At 36.3% G+C, this 21,572-nt stretch overlaps 1 long non-coding RNA gene across 1 annotated transcript; it reads right to left on the reverse strand.

Moving 5' to 3' along the window:
• Window positions 1-2,600: 2,600 nt before the first annotated feature.
• LOC128089412 (uncharacterized) lies at window positions 2,601-17,741 on the reverse strand. Its single transcript, XR_008210505.1, has 3 exons — window positions 17,583-17,741; window positions 15,112-15,214; window positions 2,601-2,752 (listed from the first exon to the last, which is right to left on the reverse strand). It is a non-coding gene; the product is annotated as an uncharacterized LOC128089412 (long non-coding RNA).
• Window positions 17,742-21,572: the final 3,831 nt, after the last annotated feature.

A 21,572-nucleotide genomic window follows, 5' to 3' on the forward strand; every position in this document is an offset into this window, starting at 1 on the left:
TTTTTATTTTATATGCTGTTCCTTCTCTCGCAGCACCCAATCTACATTTTTGAAGACCATTACCTATTGAAAAAAACTATTGATTTAGCTAGTATTTTCCTGATTGAAGCCCTCACATTGTGCATAAAATGTGGAAAAGGCCAATAGATCATTCATGAGATACAAACATAACTTGATCTAGTACATTGGTGTGAATATGAGGAAGCACTGAAACTGCTGAAACTGCTAAAACTGAGAGTTGCTTTAGGTAATGAATGCATATGTAAAGCTCAGATTTTGTCAACTTAATGAATATACCAGTATGATCACATAGGACTGAAAGAACAGAATTTCAGCAGAATGCCTTTCTGTCACTGAAAGGTTGAAATGGTACCTGATATGTTTTTGCTACTTAGTCTGAAAAAATACTGTAGTGGCAAAGGTTAGGAATGCATGAGAAGGTGATTTGGATTATACAATAAGAGCAACAGAAGAGTTTTTCTGTGAGGGAAGGTGTTTTAATAGCAAAGTCAGCACCTGTTCTGAGCCAGAAGGATTTTCAAATGAGCCAGAATTTCCCTTCCTTCTGTCAATCTGATGCTTCAGCCTCAAGAACTGAGTGTTTTCATTCTGTGTATCCACAGCAGTAGAAGATAATGTACCCATAAAAGAATTCTAGTCTCTGCCCTTCTATGTCCTCAGTAATGTTTTGCTATTTTGAAACGTATGGTAAACTATGGGAAAAAAATGAATTTGTACCTTTGGAGAAAACTTTACCAAGTTAGAGTATTGGAGTCCAATGTGGACCACATCATACATATATGGTAGTTGTGGGAAGTATTCAGGTATTATAAAAAATAATTGTAAGAACATATTGGCCGTGCCTTGAATTTCATCATGTCTTTCAGAGGTGCTGCTTTCAAAATAAAGAACCTTTTGTTTGTTTGTTTGTTTGTTTGTTTGTTTAATCTAAGTGCCATTAATGTTGGTAATTCATTCATGTGCAGCTTATGTCTATGTGTGATTCTGCATTTTCAGGCTAAATTTTTCTAAACACCATAGAGCTGAATCAGGGTTTATATCTTTGACTATCTCTAAGTTTCTTTATCTGTCCGAGGCAGCAGGTTTCTTATCTGACAGCCTTATAATTATGGAAGCATCTGCATACTAATGATTCAGTGCTTGCATAAACAACTGGCCTTGGAGAAATCTAATGAACTAACTTGCAGGATTTGATTTTGCCTAATTAAATGTAAATAATGTTTAATGTTGTATGTGACAGGATTTCTCTGGAAACTTACAGAGTTTATGTAACCAAAGTGCTATTATGAATGCAGAGTGAGCACTGTATTGAACATTATGAAATTGCATGTCATATTTTGTTTTCAGCTGTTATATATCTATCTCTTTATTAGAAAATAGAGAATATTTAATGTCTGGTGTGGCCAATGATAGTGTGTATCAGGAGATGCTTGCACTGTACATAAGTATGTGTCAACCTTTAAAATGTTCTTTCCTTTCTGGCAAACTATGAAAATAGAGTTTGAATCAGAATCATTTGAGTCAGCCAGAAAAAAAAAAAGAAAAACTTCAGTGTTTACTTTTTCTTCCTTTTCTACAATATTTTGTGACAGCAATTTGAGATTCTGAATCTTTATTTGATCATTCAGTATAAACCAGGTAGAGTTGGATCATCATTTGCTAGGTTGGTTCTAGTGTTGGGTACAGAGGAATATGCACATCTTAAACTTTTTATTTCTATAAATCCTTTTTAAAGGCAGAAAGCGTTAAGGTTTTTGTCTAGGATTAGAGTGTGGAAAAGCCTAGTCTTCATTTGGCTACCTGAATGAACTACCAATCATTGAATAATGAACTACCAATCATTACCTAGGAAAGACACCTTGGATAAGATGATGGGAAAACAGATCTAATGGACATTTTTCCTTCAGAAAAGAACTGTCAAATGCAAAACCATGCAACTAATTCATAGGAAGATACTATGTAGTATAGCAGGCATTCAGAAAACCAAAGAAGAGAAAGGTAACATGGATATCATCACATGATTTGATGGGACCTGAACACATTTTTCCCGGGATTTTGTTCTTCTGTCTGTATATCTATATCTGTATATAGATATATCTGTAGATAGGATATATATAGAATCTAGATAGATTCTATAGATTCTTTTTAAAATAGGTTGAATCTATAGATTCTTTTTAATCATGAGAAGGAATTTTGAATGCACTGCTCTACAGCTGTAAAGTTATCAGTATCTCCCTTACAAGGTCCCATGACAGTATATGATGGCAGAGAATTAAACAAATGCTCTACTACTCCATGGACTATCTGTAAGGGTTAAAATCATGCAAACAAGTTTTTTTCTCGTATAAAACATAAACAAGTTTTGAGATTTGATTAAGGAAAGTCTATGAACATTGCTGTTAAAAGAAAATAACTTTGCTAACCATGATGTTTCTCAGTAAGGCTAGATTTTGACCCTGAGTTCTGCCTTATTTCGATGTGGCCCAAGCTCATATTTTCAAGTGTTTGGAATTCATTTTCAATGAGTTTACAATTGAATGTACTGGATTTAAACAGACTTTATTACAGTGTTATGCACATATGAAATAAAAACCAGATTCAATACATCTTCATTTGGTTGATGCATGATCTCAACTGGATTTTTTCAATCACGTTTCTTGAGGTCAGGGATGGTACTGCTGGCATACTTGGCATATTTTGTATCTTCTGGCTGTTCTGGCCATCTGTGTTCCTGAAGACAAATGCAGGTCATACAGTGGCAATCAGTAAAAAAAATCACATGATATTATATATACACATGGTACTAAATTTGTCTTTCATAATGGAAACCTAGTATCTTACATGCAGTATATTCACTTCTTACCTTTTGTTATCTTCTATATCTTTTATTATCATTATTTTATTGGATATTTCTATCACAATAAGTTATTTGACTCATAGTCGTTTTGTTATTTATTCCATAGGATTCAACATTTTTTAACTCTATTTTTATATCCTTTGCTACACAAACTTTCAAAATCAAATAAAGGACTGAGAGCTATTCTAACCTAGTTTGTGTGATTGGGCTCTATTTATTTTCGTGTTTCCTTTCTCACTCCCACTTGAGTGCACTGAGTTTCCATTAACTTTTCATTCTAAGTGCAAGTACTGATGAGTAGATGAGTAAGATTGAGCTTCAGATCCAATGATGTGGAAAGCTGAATTAGATCTTCAGTAGCATCCTCAAACATGTACAGCCACTTGCAGTGAGACACATTTGCTCTAGCTGTGGGCACAAAGCAGGCAAAGCCATAGGGAGCTGAGTTTCTTCCCCCCAGTTTTTTTTTTTGGTTGGGGGTATTTTGGGTCTTGGTGTTGTTTTTTGTTTTTTGATTTTTCTTTCATTCAATTTTATTTTTATTTTCCTTTTTTTTCCATGTCTTTCTTTTTTTCCTTACTTCTTTTTTTTTAACAAAGCAAACATTCGGGCTTTTGCCAGTTTGTGATTATCTGCCCAGTACTGCTGAGAATTCATTTCAGTAGAAATATGCTTTGTTTGCATTCATATTGTGTGTATAACTATCACTCTGCAATAATAATCCAAGGACTTGTAAGTGACACTTGAGATAGGGCAAACACTGCAGGGAGAGGAGCCAGTTAGAACCTGATAATGTTCTGAGAATTAATAAGTAGGCCTAGATATTTTTCAGTTTTCAGGGGTTATTTGCTGTATTGCATTCCAAGAATGTATCTAAATATATATGACTACAAAAGAAGTATTTGAAAAAAAAGTTTTGCCATGTTTCTGGCGTGTCTTACGACATCCTTTCTTTTTCTTACCAACTATGTTCAGAGCTTCTTTATCTTAATCTAGCCTTCCATATTTCAGTTCTAGAGTCACAAGAACATGCTCCAATTTTAAATTCGGTGAACATAAATAAAACTCACCGCACAACAAGTATAAATGAATTCAGTTTGGTGGAATTCCCTAAATACTCAGTATGGGACTTCTGATACGAAATAGCTATTTCATGTGGATCCACATTCAGATATATAGTGGTATAATGCTCAGACATTGTAAGCCATTTTCAATCAGCTTAGAGCTTCTTCAGCACCCTTGAAGAGTAATGAAACTGAACATGCATGCAAGGCACCTTACTTTGCCCTACAGCAACAGTAGTCATTGGTCTGCTTCTTACCCTTTGTTCTTCATTTAGCTAGATTGCTGCAACACTGGTGAAGATGCTGTTAATAAGACTCCTAGAAAAAGTAGCTGGTTCAATGTAAGGCACTAATCCTGGCACCTTTGATGAGAAAATCTGCATCACAAGAGACTGTGGCAGAAATTCAGGTGAGAATCAGGAGCTGAAGTTGGCCTATAATAGTATTTAGGCTTTGGTTTAAGCTATCAGTATGTGATTGAATGTAGAAATTTGGAGAAGTTGTTTGGAAAATATATAAATATATATATATTCTTTTGGGGGTAGGGAGTACACGTATCTTTTGGATTCTTTATTTTCTCCTTTGGATAAACTCTTTGTAGCCCATATAATGTTATGAACTGAACTTCAAAGTCGCTGCAGCCTATGCAATCCCTGAGTTTTATCTTTTTTGTCAGTGAAGTTAGTCCAGATTCATCTACACTGGAGAAATCAGAGACTAGCCAATCATGCTTAAGCTAATTGATAAAAATAATTTTGCTTCAGTTTTTTACTGACTGACTGAGTGGTTAACACATTTTCATTATGTTGATATCATCTAGTTTCACTTCGGAATGCATATCTATTCAGAGTGGAAATGGTTAAATATGAAGAAGCCAGGTTATTACACATTTCAATTCCAGAGTCAAATATAAAAATTTCTATTATAGGGACAATTAATTACATCTCAAAATGGCAAATGTGCATCCTTGTCAGGTAGAGTGTACTCTGATGGCCTTTCCTCAAACACTGAATGTGGAGATTTGATCTCTTCTAATGGTGCTGAGAAAAGGGTAATTACGCTATGGTCAAAGCTAATTTGCTTTCTGCCAGATGAACTGTTGTATTTTATTGTACGCTGACATTTTAAAGTAATTACGGCACTGTTGACCTTAGACAATTCCAGTTGTATCGCTGTCTACAGCTGCAGTGTTCTACCTTTGGCTGGCAGACAGCGGCTGTAACGAGGTAATGACACGGACAAAGAGCACCATATGGGGCTCCTTTGAGATACACAAAGCCCAGTGAAAGGAAACAAGAAAATTTTAACATCATCATTACAGTCACACATTTTTACAGCCATAAAGGATCCCATCCCCCTCATACCCAAAATGCCCCAAATTGTTTACTTGTTTATGTACTGTATATCTCTGTGTTTTTCTTCTGTAAATGACAGTATGCATTAAGAAGAAAGAGGTCAGGTAGAAATGAATGTGACAGACTGGTCTTCCTCTGACATGAGTTCAAAGGCTAAAGACTATTGATTGAGATAAAAGCCTAGGTTCTTATCTAATGTTAAAGACACTCCTTGTTGTCTGAAAGCTGTGCACATAATTAGACTGAAAGAAGAGCACTTCATCCAGAAAATCACTATAAACTGAGCTTCATTAAACGTAGATATTACTTAATTTAAAGGAAGAAGTTATTTTTCACTGATATATTTTAATGGGGGTATGTCTGGTTGTCTTTTCTACACGAAGAGATATAAACATGTGCAGAGTTCTTCCTGGTTAATGTATCCCTGCTAGGAGAGAAAAATAGATTGCTATCACTCACAGAATAATTCTTTATTCTCTTGGAGGAAAAAAATGCAGGATATCAAACGCAAGAATTTCTGATAGTGAAGAGCTGGTAGAAAATGTAACTTTACTGTTACATTAAAATTTTCCCTCCTGTTTTGTGGTATGGGTAATAGAAATGTTCACTTCTTCAAGGCAGGCAACAGAATTTTTACCTGTGTCATGTTCTACAAATTACGTGATAAATGAAAAGAGATAGTGGAAATGATTCTGTGATTGTAAATCGGTTAATCTCCATTGGAGTTAGTTTTGCACAATGAGGTTTTGTTAGAAATAATAAGAAAAGGGAGATTACGGTTGGCATGTGTCAGAAAAATTACATCTGAAGAAACAGGTTAGGCCAGCATTCAGTGTTGCTCTTGGCTCCGAAATGATAATATCACTTCTTAAAAATCTTGTTTTCAATTTTGCACAGCTCATCCCATTGTTGAATAGTAGATGATGGAATAGCCCATGTATCCAAAAAGCCTGTGTTTTGAGAATTCCATCTTTGTAGAGAAGTTGATGAAATGTGAATGGTGTTTCAAAAGTTAAACTTTGATCAAACATAGAAAGGGCTGTTCTGTAGCTGGCTGCTTGCTGAAAAGTTCATTTTCTGGTCCAGTAGTTATATGTAAGAACAATACAGTTTTGAAATCAGTGTTCAGCCTTCTGTTTTAAGTCCAGAGTTCAGAATATGCCTATTTTATCTATGTATATATATGTATATTTGTGTTACATATAAATTTTGGAGTACTCTACTTTGATGTTGTTACTTATTCCTTTTGCAGTATTTCTGTTATCCTGACCTAAAATAGAAGCCCTGGTGGCAAATGAAACAAGAGCCATCACTCTGTACATAAAAGAATTATGTAATCAAATACCAGGAAAAACACCATCCCTGCATTTGAAAGACAGATTGACAAGGGGTATAGCTTATGCCAGCTATTTTATGACAGAGATTTTTACAGGGATATCTTGCAGAAAAGCATGAAGAAAAGCCAAAAAAAAAAAAAAAAAAAAAAAAGAAAAGAAAAGAAAAGATTCAAAGTAATCTGAAATTAAAACATATACACATTCTATCAGTAACATTATAGCATAATGCTGTAAAGTTTTAAGAGGGAGGTAGAACAGGGCAGTATATATTAATGAAAGACAAACACTTGTCCTTACCATATTACCAAGGTGATACAAAGATAAATAAATATTTTTTCCAATAGTTCATGTTCACAGGGCTAGCCAGAGTAGAGCTCCAACAGTGTGCAATAGCAGAGCAAATCTTTCTCTTCATCCAAGACATAGAGCAAAAGTAAAGCACAGAAGAATTCTTGCTCCATTGGTCTTAAGGTAAAGAAGTTAATTCTCAGACAGCTACCCATCAGGATCAGTGACAAAATGATCTACATGGCAAAAGAGCTACTTATCCCAAGATGTATAAATTTATATTTTCCCAGGGAATTAGGTTAGATAGCACCAAGGGAACTGTGTTCCGTCTACACTCCTTTGATATTTGGTTTTAATCTATATGGTGGCTGTTAAAAGACAGATGGAATTTGGGGCTCAAACATCTCTGCTGCAAACTGAGTTTAGACAGTGTAATTGTCTTTTTATCCCAAACTCTGCACATGTGCTATATCCTATACATCCCATGTGTGCTCTGCATGCTGCAACAGCTAAAGCTCAAAATGGACCCTGCTTCTTGCACAGACAGCAGCTTTAGTAGATTGAGCCAGAACAGGTTTATCTTCCTAGCCAAGCTAAGCTTGTCTCAGCTGGAAATTGCTCTTTACATCCTGGATGGCTCCCCTGTAAAGAATTACCAATTGCACCTTATTATTCTTATTTTATGCGGATTCCATATGTGACATGCATGGATTGCTATTCATGCAGTTTTATTGGGAAATGACTTGGAATACGGTATGAGTCATTTGTGATCTTCTAAATTAGAAATGGGAATGCATTTTTTTGAATTATTATCCCCATATTATTTTCTAGGTTGAAATTGTTGATGATGCTACCTACTTTTCTAAGATGAAGTCCTGACCCAAGAAAAGATCTGCTATTGATCTTTGTGGAGCCAAATCTCCACCCTCTGAATGGATTGGACTTAGTTGTGCTGTTGAATTGAATTCTATTTAATGCAAATTTCTATAAAAGCTAATAGGAAGGATGAGAGTTACATTTCCTGATGGAAAATTAGATTTACTGAATAAGCAACAGACAACAGGAAAGCAGTAGTAAAAAAGAGGAGTCGGAAAATGGAGACATATTGGGAAGAAAAAGATCCTGAGAAGGAAAACTGACAAGTAGGGTATGAAATCAAGATGAGAGAAAGAGGAGTTGAGATATTCACGTAACAGAGGCACTGTAGATTAAAAATTGCGTAGCGGTAATAATAGAGAAGATTAGGGAGTGAAAAAGGAAAAATCTCTGAGAAGCAAAAAATGAAGATTTCAAGGTGAAATTACATATACATTTTAATATAATATGGCACATTTTATTTCACAGAGGATTTTCATATAACATTGTTTATCTCTGAAATCAGGACAGAAGAATCCCTCTGCGCATTTTGCACAGGAAGTAATTCACAAGAAATCTAGAACATTTTTGAAATTTTCTAAAGCTTATTTTCTTCTAAAACAGAATGACTCTCCTAACCTCATTAAAAAAGTGCTAGTTTTCGATGTGAAGCTACGTAGTGCTATGAAAGACAGTAACTCTAATCAAGTATATAGATTCATTAAGGGACATACTAGATCTATGTCAAATATGTGACCCTCCAATCTGTGTGCAGTTAGCTGAGGCAATACTATCTCCTCATTACTATCTTGAATTTATTGTCCATGAAATAGGCTGTTGCCTGCTTTTCTATCAAAACAAATATAAAGACTAATCTGGCACATAAAAATGTAAGTCAGAATATTGATTCTTACCAGAAGATCTGGATATATTTTTGACAATAGTCTTTAGAAACTGTTGATATTTTCCATAAAAGTAATAACACATTTTCTTTTTTTTTTTAGGGATCATTTATTCACAGTAGGTTTTCATGAATTTCATGCTAAAGGAACCAACCATCTTATGAATCTCTCATGTACAACATAGTATGTTCAGAAGGTTTAAAATAGGCGAGCCCATTGATGCAAACAAGTCATGGAAGTTGGGAAATAAAATTATGATAAAAGTGTGCACTCCCCCACTTTAGACAGGGACAACTCTCAGTGGACCAGGTTGCTCAAAGCCCCACCCAGCCTGGCCTTGAATGCTTCCAGGGATGGAGCATCCAGAGTTTCTCTGGGCAACCACTTCCATTGTCTCACCACCCTCATAGAAAAGAATTTCTTCCTAACATCTAGTTTAAATCTACTCTTTTCCAGTTTAAAGCTATTTCTTCTCATACTGTCACTATATGCCCTGACAAAAAGTCCCTCCTCAGCTTTCAGGTACGTCCCCTACAAGTTCCCAGTGTTCTCCTTTGTAGGTTTCTCTGCACCCTAATTGGAAAATTTGGGAGTTTTCAGTGTTCAGCACAGACTTAGCTCTCCCTTTTGCTATGTACTTTCCATCCATTTTAACCAATCTAATTACATAATTGATTTCTATGTATAATTCCAAATAGAGCAGCCCAACTTCAAGGCTCAGATCACAACCGAATTTAGTGATTTCACGGGTGTTCATGGACTTTCTATGGCCTTTAACTCCATTTGGTTAAGGTGCTATATTTATTTTAGTATTTATCTCATTTATCTCATTTATCTCATCAAAGCAGAGTGCAAGATGGCTTCAGAGCTACTTGTAATTGACTTCATAACAGTTCAGGAGCTTGAGGGCATGGGTCTTCAGATGTTAAGGCAGACAAAAGGTGTGATTTTAATTCATCTTTGCTCTATCACAGAGTTCTTCTATTTCAGTAAGTTAAAACAAAACTTTCCTGAGGGCTGTGACAAGGAAAATTTGCTACTGGCTGTCCTGCAAGAATTCATTTATCCTTAAAATGGCAGGTTACAGGAGCTGTGCTTTTAAAAGATGTTCTCTGGAGGTGTCTCTGTGCATGGCTTAGCTGGCTGTGCAAAGTTTATGGGTGGTATCATTCACCCAGCACATGCTACCTTCTCCCCACATCAGCATGTGGGAGAGCAAACTGTCCACCTGAAATGCATATTCCTCTTCTTTTCTGGAATCTGTCAGATTTTTGACATAGAGCATAACTACGAAGCCTGAGAAAATTTGTCTGACTGAGTGCCAGAGTTTTCTGAATTGTACAGTTTGAGGTTCGTATTTATGCTCTAGCTGGAGAGGATCTAGCAGTGTTAGCACCTGGTAACTCATTTTGCTATTTCTGTGACAGGGTACAGTTGTTCTTCAAAGTGCTGTAACACCCTTATGGAGGGTATCACACCTGCTGTGAAAAGCTGAGATATATCTCTGGTTGGGGATGAGAAAGAGAGAGGTCACTAAAAGAGGAGGACTGGACCTCAGGCAAATGGCAAGTGCTAAAAGATTGTGGAGAGGGGGAAAAAGGCAGCACATATTGCCTGTGTAGTGCAGCAATTCTTTATGAGCATTTTATAAGACAACTGAAATGGGCAACATTTAAACTATTTGGGTATCTGAACTACTACACTGTTTTTAAGTTCTGATATTTTTCTCTTCAATTTTCATAATATTTATATTCCTTTCCATGTTTTCACGGTGGCTGTTATGTTACTGATGACACTGAAGCATGTGTATGAGTGATCCCACAACTGTTACTGCACTTAATTGTGCCATAGGATCATCATACTGCGTGTGATTACCTTCAGTTCATGAAGAAAACAGAGTCCACACATTTTAGTTTTGCTGCCTTATCACTTCAGGTGGAAGACAGAATTTCTAATCTGATAACAGTGTGCATCCCATGCTGGCACAGGAGTCTGTTTATACAGGCTATGGGTGGTTTGAGAAACCTCTGAACTGTCACGTACCATCTGAATTAATGAGGCCATATAGGTCTAAGGTCCCTAAAAAGACCCATCTAGATTAGAATCGATTAATCCTACAGTGGACTGCATTGTATTATGAGTGACAACAGATGTAGGTTTTATTTAAGCATAATTTTATAAAGATCATCAGCTGTAATCTTTAATTAGTGATGATCACCCATATCTTGACTGTGGTGAAAATGTCTCCGAAACTACAAAGCCATATATTTGAAAAGGAAATTTTTGAAGAAAAATAAAAGTCAGAGGTATGATTTATAGAGAGAAAACCTGTTCAGAAGATTCAGCATGTCCTATATAGGCAAAAAAAATACAAAACCCTTCAAGTATTTGAATTATTGGCATGAATTGATATATCTGTATTCTTCATGTACTTCCAGCTTCCTACTGAAAAAGTCAGTATTTCACCAATTAAGTGTAAAAATCAGCACATGGCTGGGAGACAGTATAACTAACAGATAGATGTGCTTCAAACCAAATGTGCAGGTTTTAGCTCTACTTATCAATTAAGAATTCAGAAATAATATTCACCAGGGTTCAAAACTGTTGTCTCTGTAATCAGCTGATACAAACCCTGGAATCCAGATATTCCCCAAACATATACACTGAAATCTAAACCCACTTCTTTCGTTTGTGGATCACTGAAAATATACCAACGTGGTAAAAAAAGGAGTGAAAACATAAACTTAAGGAATTATTTTGTCTTGTTAAATATTGCACATCCTATAACTCTGCGTAAGTAATTCCATAAAATAAATTGATAACTTGCTAGCATGCCGTCTAAATGACTCATCACCTGTTTGCACAGTGTTCATGGTGTCATTTATAAAACAGTGCTTCAGGTGAAGGAATTCAGTCTGAACAACAGGCTTTACTCAGTTATCAGACCTTTTTAATTTTTGTTTTCATATCACAACCTGGTGAACAGGCAGTCATCACAAAACCTATCTAGCCTTTAATTTCCCACCCCTCAATGTTAAATGGACAAAATAAGAGGTTGTTTTAGAGTGCTTATTGTGACTGTAATGAGGCCTGACACTTGTGACACTTCAGCCATGCAGCCACCAGCAGTTCCATCACAACAAAGGAGCTCTGAGTGCAACACATTGTACTGGTCGGGAGAGTTGCGAGTTTGCAGCTTTGCACAGCAGGTGTGGCCGCACATCTCTGCACCCCTAAATACACACACTCATCCAATCTGACAGATTAGACAATGGCACACAAAAATGCATCGCTGAGGCTTAAACAAAGACTTCATCTCCAAAGAGACAGAGCTTTGTGCTTAATGTGTTGCCACTGCTAAATTTTCCAAATGGAAAACAATGTGTATTTTATTAATGAAAAACAAATTGAGGCAAAGCGATGACAAATGCACTGGGCTTTTTGACATTTAAAAAAGTGTGCATTCTCTTTCCTTTTAATATTTACCTTCATATCATCCTGCAAATGATTTTGTTAATTAGTTGTATCTTTTGTATGCTTCACACAACAAATGTGAGGAAGCTAGGGGACCGTACTAAAAAAAATCCATCACACAAGAGAATACAATTTAGCAGTCTTTTGTGTAGCTAGCTGCTTGTTTCTTTAATACCTATTTAGACAGAAACACAATTGTATGAGCAGGAGTCTTTAAAGTCGTCACTACTTTGGTGCTTGAGAAATTTATTTTTAAAGGAGGAAAATACAGGAAACCTAATTTTCTATTCAACTTAACAGCAACAGAGCATTAAAAAGTGAAGCTAGAGATGTGCATATTTACCATATGGGAATGAACTGGGCATTAATGGGCTCTGGAGGCTTATTTGGAGACAGCTGCACTTATCATGAATCAGGAAAGGGAAATAGCAGCCCTGGTGCGCTGTAGGTCAGTTACAAATGTCGACTTCAGAGAGCCATAAATCTCCAGCATTACTTCAGCAGCCGACTCTCAGAACACCCTTCTAGCGTTTTCCTATAATTTAAAGATTATGTAAGGTGTATAGTGAGCGTGTTCGATGAAAATATTAATTTAGAGATAAATCCTGTAAATGCTCTAAAGCAGCAGCTTCTGCTGAGCAGGATCATCTTCTGGTACATTTCAAATAGGAATTGCTGCTAGTTTTGTCAACAGTAGGAGGTCATGGAACGCTGCCAAATAAAACACGGCCTTTTTCAATAAAATGCTTTCAGTTCTAAGTAGTCACAGAGTATCTTCCTGTACTGTTTTACTACTGATATTTAAACTTTGATATGTTGTTTTATATTGACAATTCCTTGACTCAGAAATCTTAATCATGAAATAAGCTGAAGTAAAAAGCAATTAATCGCAGTTAACTCCTTCTGGCATGTCCAAAAAAGAAAAAAAAAAGAAGTATTTTGTTGTTGCTTCTGAATGTTTTAAAGGCATTATCCTGGCTCACAGATTTTATACCCCACTGTGAGGCTGCTGGTTTTCAAAATCCGATATTTACATGTTGAAGTTTAGGGCTTTTAAGAAAAGTAGCAAAACTTCTTAGCAAATTAACATTTTAATTACTGTGGAATAGAAAGGGGGCTGTATTGTTTTAACTCCATCAGTGTGAGCTATAGGAACAGACCTTTCAGCTCATGCTAATAGAACCTTGTGGGTATGTATGCAGATTATTTGGTTTCTGCTTTGTTGATAACATTTTTTTTGTGAAACATAGGGATAAATGAAAAAAGAGGAATGTGTAATTTCCAGTCTTTCCCACAAGACAGAGTAAAAACAAGGTTAGCTAGCATATTTCCTGTGATTTCACCTGACCTGTCCATGCTGTTTGTTCTATGTTCTAGGTTAAACTGCAGTTTTGAGGTAGTTTGCCCTTCCCTCCTGGAATCCGTACAAACTGACTGCGTAAATCTCCACTCATGTCAGGAAGAATACCGGTAAAATAAGATCCTATTGAGAAGTGACAAATATAAAAACATATCTGCAATTCCTTAACCTTTGGGAAAACTAATGGATTAACAATTGCATGGGGAGTTTGATACGTGCAATTTCTCAAAGTCCAGCTCATTATACTTCATAATCACAACTTCCACTGCCATAATGCCCCAAAATTGGTCAGTTGTGAATGATCACAAGGCTCAGTAGAAATCGTGCATTTTTTACTTCCAGAAGTGATGAATAATACTGCAGAATCAGTTTCTAACTACTGCCATTTACCTACTGGAAACTTTTTGTTTTGTGTTAGCTCATGCCATGAACCCTTTCCAGAGTCTCCTCTTTTCTGAAATTCTCCTTTTCCACGAAACTCTCCTTATACTTCCCACATTCAAAAATTTTCAGTTATCAATATTTCAGCCCCATTTATTTCTGCTGCCTGAAAAACAGTGGCACAATAACCTTTCTATGTTCTTGGTGTGGGAAAGAATTTTCACTGGTACTAATGAACAAGTTACCTGTTCTAAGAAAAAGTTCAAACATGCTTCTTCCTTCTTATATACCAGTGTGCCATTGTTTGAAACACTCCAACTATTATCATAATTCTTTCTTCATGCATAAATAATGTACTTGATAGTGTCCCATACCATACTCAGGCGAACGCTCTTAGTTTTACAATAGGATTTATGAGGACTAATTAGTGACTGGAGATTTTGTTACCTGGACATCTTGATTCAACCTGGGAGAGGACTTTTTCACCTAATGAACAAAAAGAGCTGCTGTTCTTTGAAGAGACAGAGACAGATAGACAGATAGATAGATAGATAGATAGATAGATAGATAGATAGATAGATAGATAGATAGATAGATAGATTTAACTCTACAGATAAAGATTATAACATAATATATACTTACAGGCCACACTGATTACACAGGCATGAACTGCCTTAATACTGATATATCCTAAATTCACCACATATCACTCCGCAATCATGTTTTTATTTAGATTTAGTGGTTTTTTAAGCTTAGAAAAAGAGACTAAGACCTAAACATTCTATGTGCTTTTGTAATTTCCTATATCTGTTTCAGTAGAAGGAAAAGAAAATTCAAAGCTGAAAGACCCATCTCTTTCTGGTAGAGTGACAGATAGCAGCAACACTGAAAAAGTTTACAGAGTCTTTTACGGGGATAAACACAGGGCTGTCATTCTCCTCCTCACCAAAACCGAGTTTCCCATCCCTTCCATCTTTTTCATTCTATCCTCCATCTTCTGGCTTACATAACATCTTCCTTGCCTTGGACTTGGGAAAGAATTCAGCTTTCACTCTGTCTCCAAGCTGGCTTCCCATGCAGGCTTAATTGTCTTTCATCTGACACTATCCCAGCAATTCTCCACCAGCAACCACCAGTTGCAATGTTTGATCTCTCCTACCTTCAATCCATATTTATTTGTACATATGTTCTCACTTGGTTGTTAGCCCTTCACCTACCTGACATCCAGCACCTCATCTTTCTCCAGCTCTTATCTGATGTAGTAGCTCCTGCTCTCCCTTCACTTGATTTTCAGTTCCACTGGTTCATGATTCCCACCTGCTGTTTCAAGGCATCAATTCTTCTTAGAATAAGTATTGTCAAAGTCAATTAACCATACAAAAATATATAAATGTTACCCAGCCACATTAGATGTATTCTTTTGGTTGACACTTCACATAAAATTGTGTCCTGAGGCAAAGAACCAGACTGAAAGATTTCAGCTAAAAAGGTTAAAATTTAGTAAAATTAAAAATTATTTAATTATAGTGAAACTATGGGAAATGTCAAGTAAATTAAGCCCTAACAGGAATATTAGGCGTACCTTGATATAACAAAGATAACAGTATGTTGGGTTTTTTTGTTTTTTTTGTTGGTTTTTTTTTTTTTTTTTTTTTTTTTTTTGCATGTAAGATAAAGGGAAAGATAGAATATAGTTATGTAAGTGTTAAGTAGATTGTTATTTTATACAAATAATTCATTTGGTTTGTTTCTGTTATGTTTGTAGTTTTATAATCTCTGCTTTATAATCTCTAAAAAATATTCTCTATAATCTAAATAATCTCTAAAAAATCTGCAAAGCAAAATTAAGCTAGTTTGCCTGAATTAGAACTTTTTGCCTTGGGTTTCAACTTGAATTTTCCTTATCACAGTTGGAGAAGCTGGAGCTGGACTGAGCATCAACAGATGAAGTTCCTGTAGCTTTCATACTTCCCTCCAGGCAGTTTATTGCCTGCTCTGCTCTTGCACAGTAGGGTTTTGAAAGTTGCTAGGGATCTGACAGAAAACCAGGTATGAGTCTGAGTGCATTCTGACAGAGGACTGCCTGTTTCAGGATTTGAGGGGGGAGACAAGGCTTTATAAATGCATTCAAGCTTACATTCTGCTTTGCAGAACACCTCCTTTGATGATGTCTCATTACTGTGATGAAACTTCTGTTTATTAGAGAAGTCCAGACTGGCTGTTGCGTAGAAGTTCATCCCCCGCTGGAGCTACTGATATGTAGCTCTGCTACACAGGGAGATGTGCCAGTAGGTCCTAATAGTGCCAGATACACCAGCTTGATTTGTCCTTACCAGCTCCTACAGGGCAATGCTTTCATCTTTATATTGTCACTCTGTGGTTATCAATAGTGAATACGCTATTGTTAAGGTAATTCTAGCGTAGCTGCACAAATGAAGCTGTCCTTGGAGTGCTCCCAGAGCATCAGGGTTGGTGGTTGCCTGTCCTCATCTGCCTTACACTTACGCTGCATAAATGGCACTCTCTGCCTAGATCACATGCCTGGTCACTGCGGTGGGGCACCTTGCTGACAAGTAGGCCTATATTATAAATGTTCTGTGGATCCCCACCATGGAAAATGTGTTCAACTACAAAACAATATCGGATTTTAAATTAACAATAATGAATGCTGGAAGTTTGCACTAGGGCTTACACTTTCAAAAAGAGAGATACTAAAACCTTGCTTAGGAAAATTAAATGTAAATATTTACACAGCTTTGTGAGAAAGTACTTCAAGCAAAAATAGTAAATGGTGTGAGAACAACAAGGGCGTTACTGGTGCTCCTTGTAATTGTCATTACTCTTCAAAACTAATGGACTGGAAATTACAAAGAAGATTCTGGTTATTGGGTAAAATTTAGAACTACAGACCAAACTTTTCGATGGAAAGAACGGCTGACTGAAAACTACAGATACCATAACAATGTATAAGTAAGAATTCTTAATGAACTTTATTCCAACCAAATTGTTATTCCAGTTAAAATTAAGCAGTAGGTCTGGAGCTCAGCAGCATTCAATTCACATAAGCTACTTGACATCTGTTGGTTGGTTTTAGCTGGCCAGTGAGTATCTGAATGAATGAATGAAGGAAGGAAGGAAGGAATTAGACTTTAAGCAGTTCAGTATTCCATAATGAATTCCTGAAGATGAAGATGATGGTGAAGCTTTGTTAATTATGATGATGAAGTGCAATAGGCATGAAAAGTTGGGCCCCTATTACTGACCTGGAAAATGAACATAGTCTTTTATATGCAAAAGATCATAATTCTTATGCCTCTAATGTGCTCAAGCAATACCTAACTATACTAACCACCTATGTGCTCTTGCCATCTTTGTGAAAATTATACAACTGCTTAAACATAGCCATTTTTTATTTGTACTTTAGAGATATCTGAAGAATATAGTGTGGGAAATGAGGAAGAAACCCTGCAGAGACAAGGATTTGCAGAATTTTTTTGCCAGTGACAGTAATTGGTGAGCTGTGTCCCTCTTCTTATCCCAGTCTATGAGGCTTTCCATCAGATTTTCTCTCCCTTTCTGTTGAGGAGAGTGAATGAGAGCAGGTTGGTGGGCACCTGACAATGAGCACAAGTTGACTCCGTACGCACGCCAAGACAACTGCTTTTTTTTTTTGCTATCAGCTGCTCACCTAGTGTGGCTGCTTCTGATCCCCTATTCTTCTGTCTCTGTCCTTGCTGCATCAATAAATTTGTTCTAGACAGCTACATTTGTAACTAGCCATTAAAACAAACATAACCTTTTTTTCCGGATATGCTGTCTCTGCAGATTCCTCCTGAGTTCTCCATCCAAATTTGTCCCAGAGCAAATAACCTTTGGCTGCTTGAGTCCTTGGCCAGTTAACTACCACTGTTCGCAGCTCAGGTTGCAGGCTTCTCTGCAAGAATTCTTACCAAACCCAAACAATTATACTTCAGGTATGTAAGACTTGAAGACACTGTGTTTGACCACATTCCTAGAGCTTAATTGCATCAAAGCACATCATAGTAAGAATTGAGAATAACCATTTTGCCATTCAGTGAGAGATGGAATCATGCTATAGAAACTCTTTAGTAGCTGTTCTGTCTTACTCTCTCTGGTTTGAGAGATCTTTTTCCAGTTTTCACTGAATGGAGACCAGGATTTTGTAAAATTTTAACAGTAGGTATAAAATAGGTAACTTGAATGTCAGAGAATAAAGCTGAAGTATAAAAGCCAGCATCAGGTCAGTCTTAATTGCAAAAATAAGCATTGCATGTGCACGCAGGTATGATTATTGATGACAATCTGAAAAATAAATTTTAAATGGTCTGTTTAAAAAAAAAAAATCTGCAAGCAGAAAAATTTTTTTGTGTTACTTCAGCGATAACCTGAAATAATGGATAGCCAGTGTTTCATGTAAAGAATCTCCACTATTTACAGTCATTTTGTGAAATGACTGGTTTTGCAATCTGACTAGGGTGTGAATTAGGATCTCTGTAATACACAGCTTGCACCTATGCTCACTACCTATTTCTTATTTTTAATACACAAAAAGGATAGGCTATTTGTTTCTGATTTAGCAGGCTAGTTATATGATTTTCAAACATGTGTTGACATCAGTTACTCATAGCAGTTGTGTCTGTACTGTTTAAAATAAATTCACCATCACTCCTAAGAGAAGGTGCAAAATCATCCTTTTATTTATTTATTTATTTAGAGAGATTAGAAGATTAAGGATAGGAAACGCCTAAACTTCCTCCAGGGTTTTACCATTAAGTGTGAATGATGCTGGCATCTCCCAGGTAAGACATAGGTGTAAGAATGGATATTTTATTCTCCTTAACAAAACATTATCCAGTCATATGAGCTATTGCTTTAGAATGTTGGAATAATGTAGTAGCCATGTAGCCTGCCCTCATTTCGTATTTCCTAAACTATAAAATTTGAGGTCTTTAAATACAAATCAAGATTGTGCCCCTCAGAGTGAATTACCCAAAAGAGGCAATTAAGTACTTATCTATCTGAAAGTTGGTTTTGCTTGTTTGTTTTTCCTGGGAAAACTGCTGGTTTTGAGCCACTTCCTTTGGAACACAGACTTCCTAGCAGCTCTTTCAAAGACAAATCAAGAAGTCCATAGCTTAATCATTCAGCCTTCCATCATCCTTACTGCTTCACCAATTTGGTAAGCAGGCATAGAATCAAAGCATTAAGTGGAAAAGTCCACCACAGCTGTGCTGTGTCTACCACTTGCATTTAGATATTTATAAAAGCATGCTTTTAATTCCCTGTTTACCATATCTCATAATTTACCACCTTCACTAAAACAAGAAGATAAATACTTTCTGTAAAAAAGCTTTGCATAAACACTTTACTAAAGCACCTGTCTTTGTTGGAAGGGACTTCTGAGACAGGCAGGCTACAGCTGGAGCAGCAACGTTTCCAGAAGACCTTAAGACAGATGATCTCAAATGGATAGCGGGGAAAATAATCCAGCATTCTGTATTGTATCCATGCCCTCCTGCAGCAGTAACTTGTTCATAAATCTGAAAAAGAAGGCTACTGTCTTCCATATGGGGGAAGTGCAAGAAAACTGCTCTTGATAGTTCTGAATTCCCTTTTAGGACAAGGATTCTTGTGGGTGCAGGGTGGGCTAGCCTGCTCTAATAAATCTGATTGCAGAGATTCAAACATGGAAGAATTTTTGTATCTGTGACCTCCATATAACTTCAGAAGTGAACCTTTTATTGCTTTTGTTTGAAGACAGGGTCCTAGTCAAAGTGTTGCTTTGATGTTTTTACAAATAACATATGAGAGCAGGGGCCATGACAGCTTCAAATCATGTGATTTGCTTTGCAAGCAGCAAACAAAAAGGATCGTTTGTAGTAAAGTATACAGTACTGTTTACAGAAATGAAATGAGACTTGAAATTAGAATTGAAATAGATGAAATCCAAGCAGATTTCAGTGACTTCTTGAGAAAAAGTTCTGTTACTTGTTTAGAGGGGCAATGTAATTTCCCAAATAAATTTGCTTATTAATATTTCAAACTATTAATTTGCTCTGACAAATAGGGAGGTATCTCAAATCATGTTTTCAGAAACCAGTAGTTTTCTTTGATAGAATATTTTCAATGACCTTAATGTCATAACATACTGCTACAGATAGAACATGTATGCATAACTCATAATTAGTAATGCAAGCACCACACTTCCAAGAGTGTTGCTCACATAGAAAGCTGCTTTATATTTTCTTCCCTGACTAGTGTATTTATTTTTTAAGCAATGAACAGGATGCAAAGTGTTACACTTCTACCCATTTTCAAAAAAAAAAAAGAAAAATTTAGAACAGCGTAGAAGATGATAAAACAAATTCTAAATATAATCAATGTCATATGTTTTTTTGTATGTGTTCAAGTATGTGTTGTGTTGTTGTTGTTTTTTAATATTTTTTACTCTGGAGGTGGTTTACAAAGTGCTGAGATTCTTGAGGGGTTTTGCACAAACTTCAGAGAGGATGAAGCCTTTTGGATGTGCTTTCAATATCCAAGAAAATTGAGATACCACAAATTCAAATTTTTATGTTTTAAACAATACTGGAGAAGAACTCAGGCTTTGAACAACTTGCACAGAAGATCAAAGGAGTGGTGTGTGCAACTACAAATAAACTGTTAGAAAGTGTGTTTGAGTTAAGATAGAAATGAAATGCTTTTGGCCATGGAAAAGGACCAGAAGATCCCATAGCATGATGAGATCAACATCAACTCTGGTATGGCCATTGGAAGGATTTTCTATCTGGCCATTTTTTATGAGCTTCTGTTTGTCTGTCCAATCTCTGGACCTGCTTTTTTCAGTATACTTTCATGACCTGTCATATTTAGTATCTGAGATAAAATGGTGTTAACTTGTTGTTGGTTTTTGTTTGTTTGTTTTTAATAGAAAAGACACTAATGCATCTGTGAGTATTCAATGGTGTTAAAAAATGGTTTTACTTTGTTTTTGTGCCTAAGTATATAAAAAGCTCTATAAGCAACTTAAGAATAAAATTAAATGAATTACCTAAAATGACCATTTCTGTCAAGAGAAATGAAGAGAAAAGAACACAGCAACTAGAATATGAGAAATATCTCAGCCTTCTAGCATAGATTATGATCGAAACCAATGAAAGAGTCTTAGAATAGCCTAGACCACAGTCTAGGGTCACTATATTCATTTAGAGATGTAGTAGTGAAGCTTGAGACACATCCCCGAGTGATTCAAAGTGGGTTGAGGCTTCAGGCTCACCAGCTGGAGTTATTCCACTTTGTGTAAGTAAATAATCATGGAATTCATGTTGGTTGTCCTCTCCCTGTCTCAGATACAGTGCTTTTGTCAAGTCTTCTGACTCTCAGAATGTAACCAACTCTTTCAGCAAAGAAGTAGAGCAGTGGAATGTCAGATCTGCCAGTAAAAGAATGAAAACCAAGTCGTCAACCATGTGTTCCCTGAGAGAATGTCAGAGCTCACTGAGCTGTCTGTTATCAGGGTTTAGATTTCTTTTTTCTCTTCCATTTCTTCCCTCTTTTTCTGGGAGAAAGAAGCTAGCAAACTTTGCAGATCCTGGCTTTCATGCTGATATGGAATGAAAATTTGAAGAAAAGTTTATAGACCTGTGTCAGACAGGAA

This window comes from Tympanuchus pallidicinctus, unplaced genomic scaffold, assembly GCF_026119805.1.
Source record: "Tympanuchus pallidicinctus isolate F22 unplaced genomic scaffold, pur_lepc_1.0 scaffold4, whole genome shotgun sequence".
NCBI classification, from domain to species: Eukaryota; Metazoa; Chordata; class Aves; order Galliformes; family Phasianidae; genus Tympanuchus; species Tympanuchus pallidicinctus.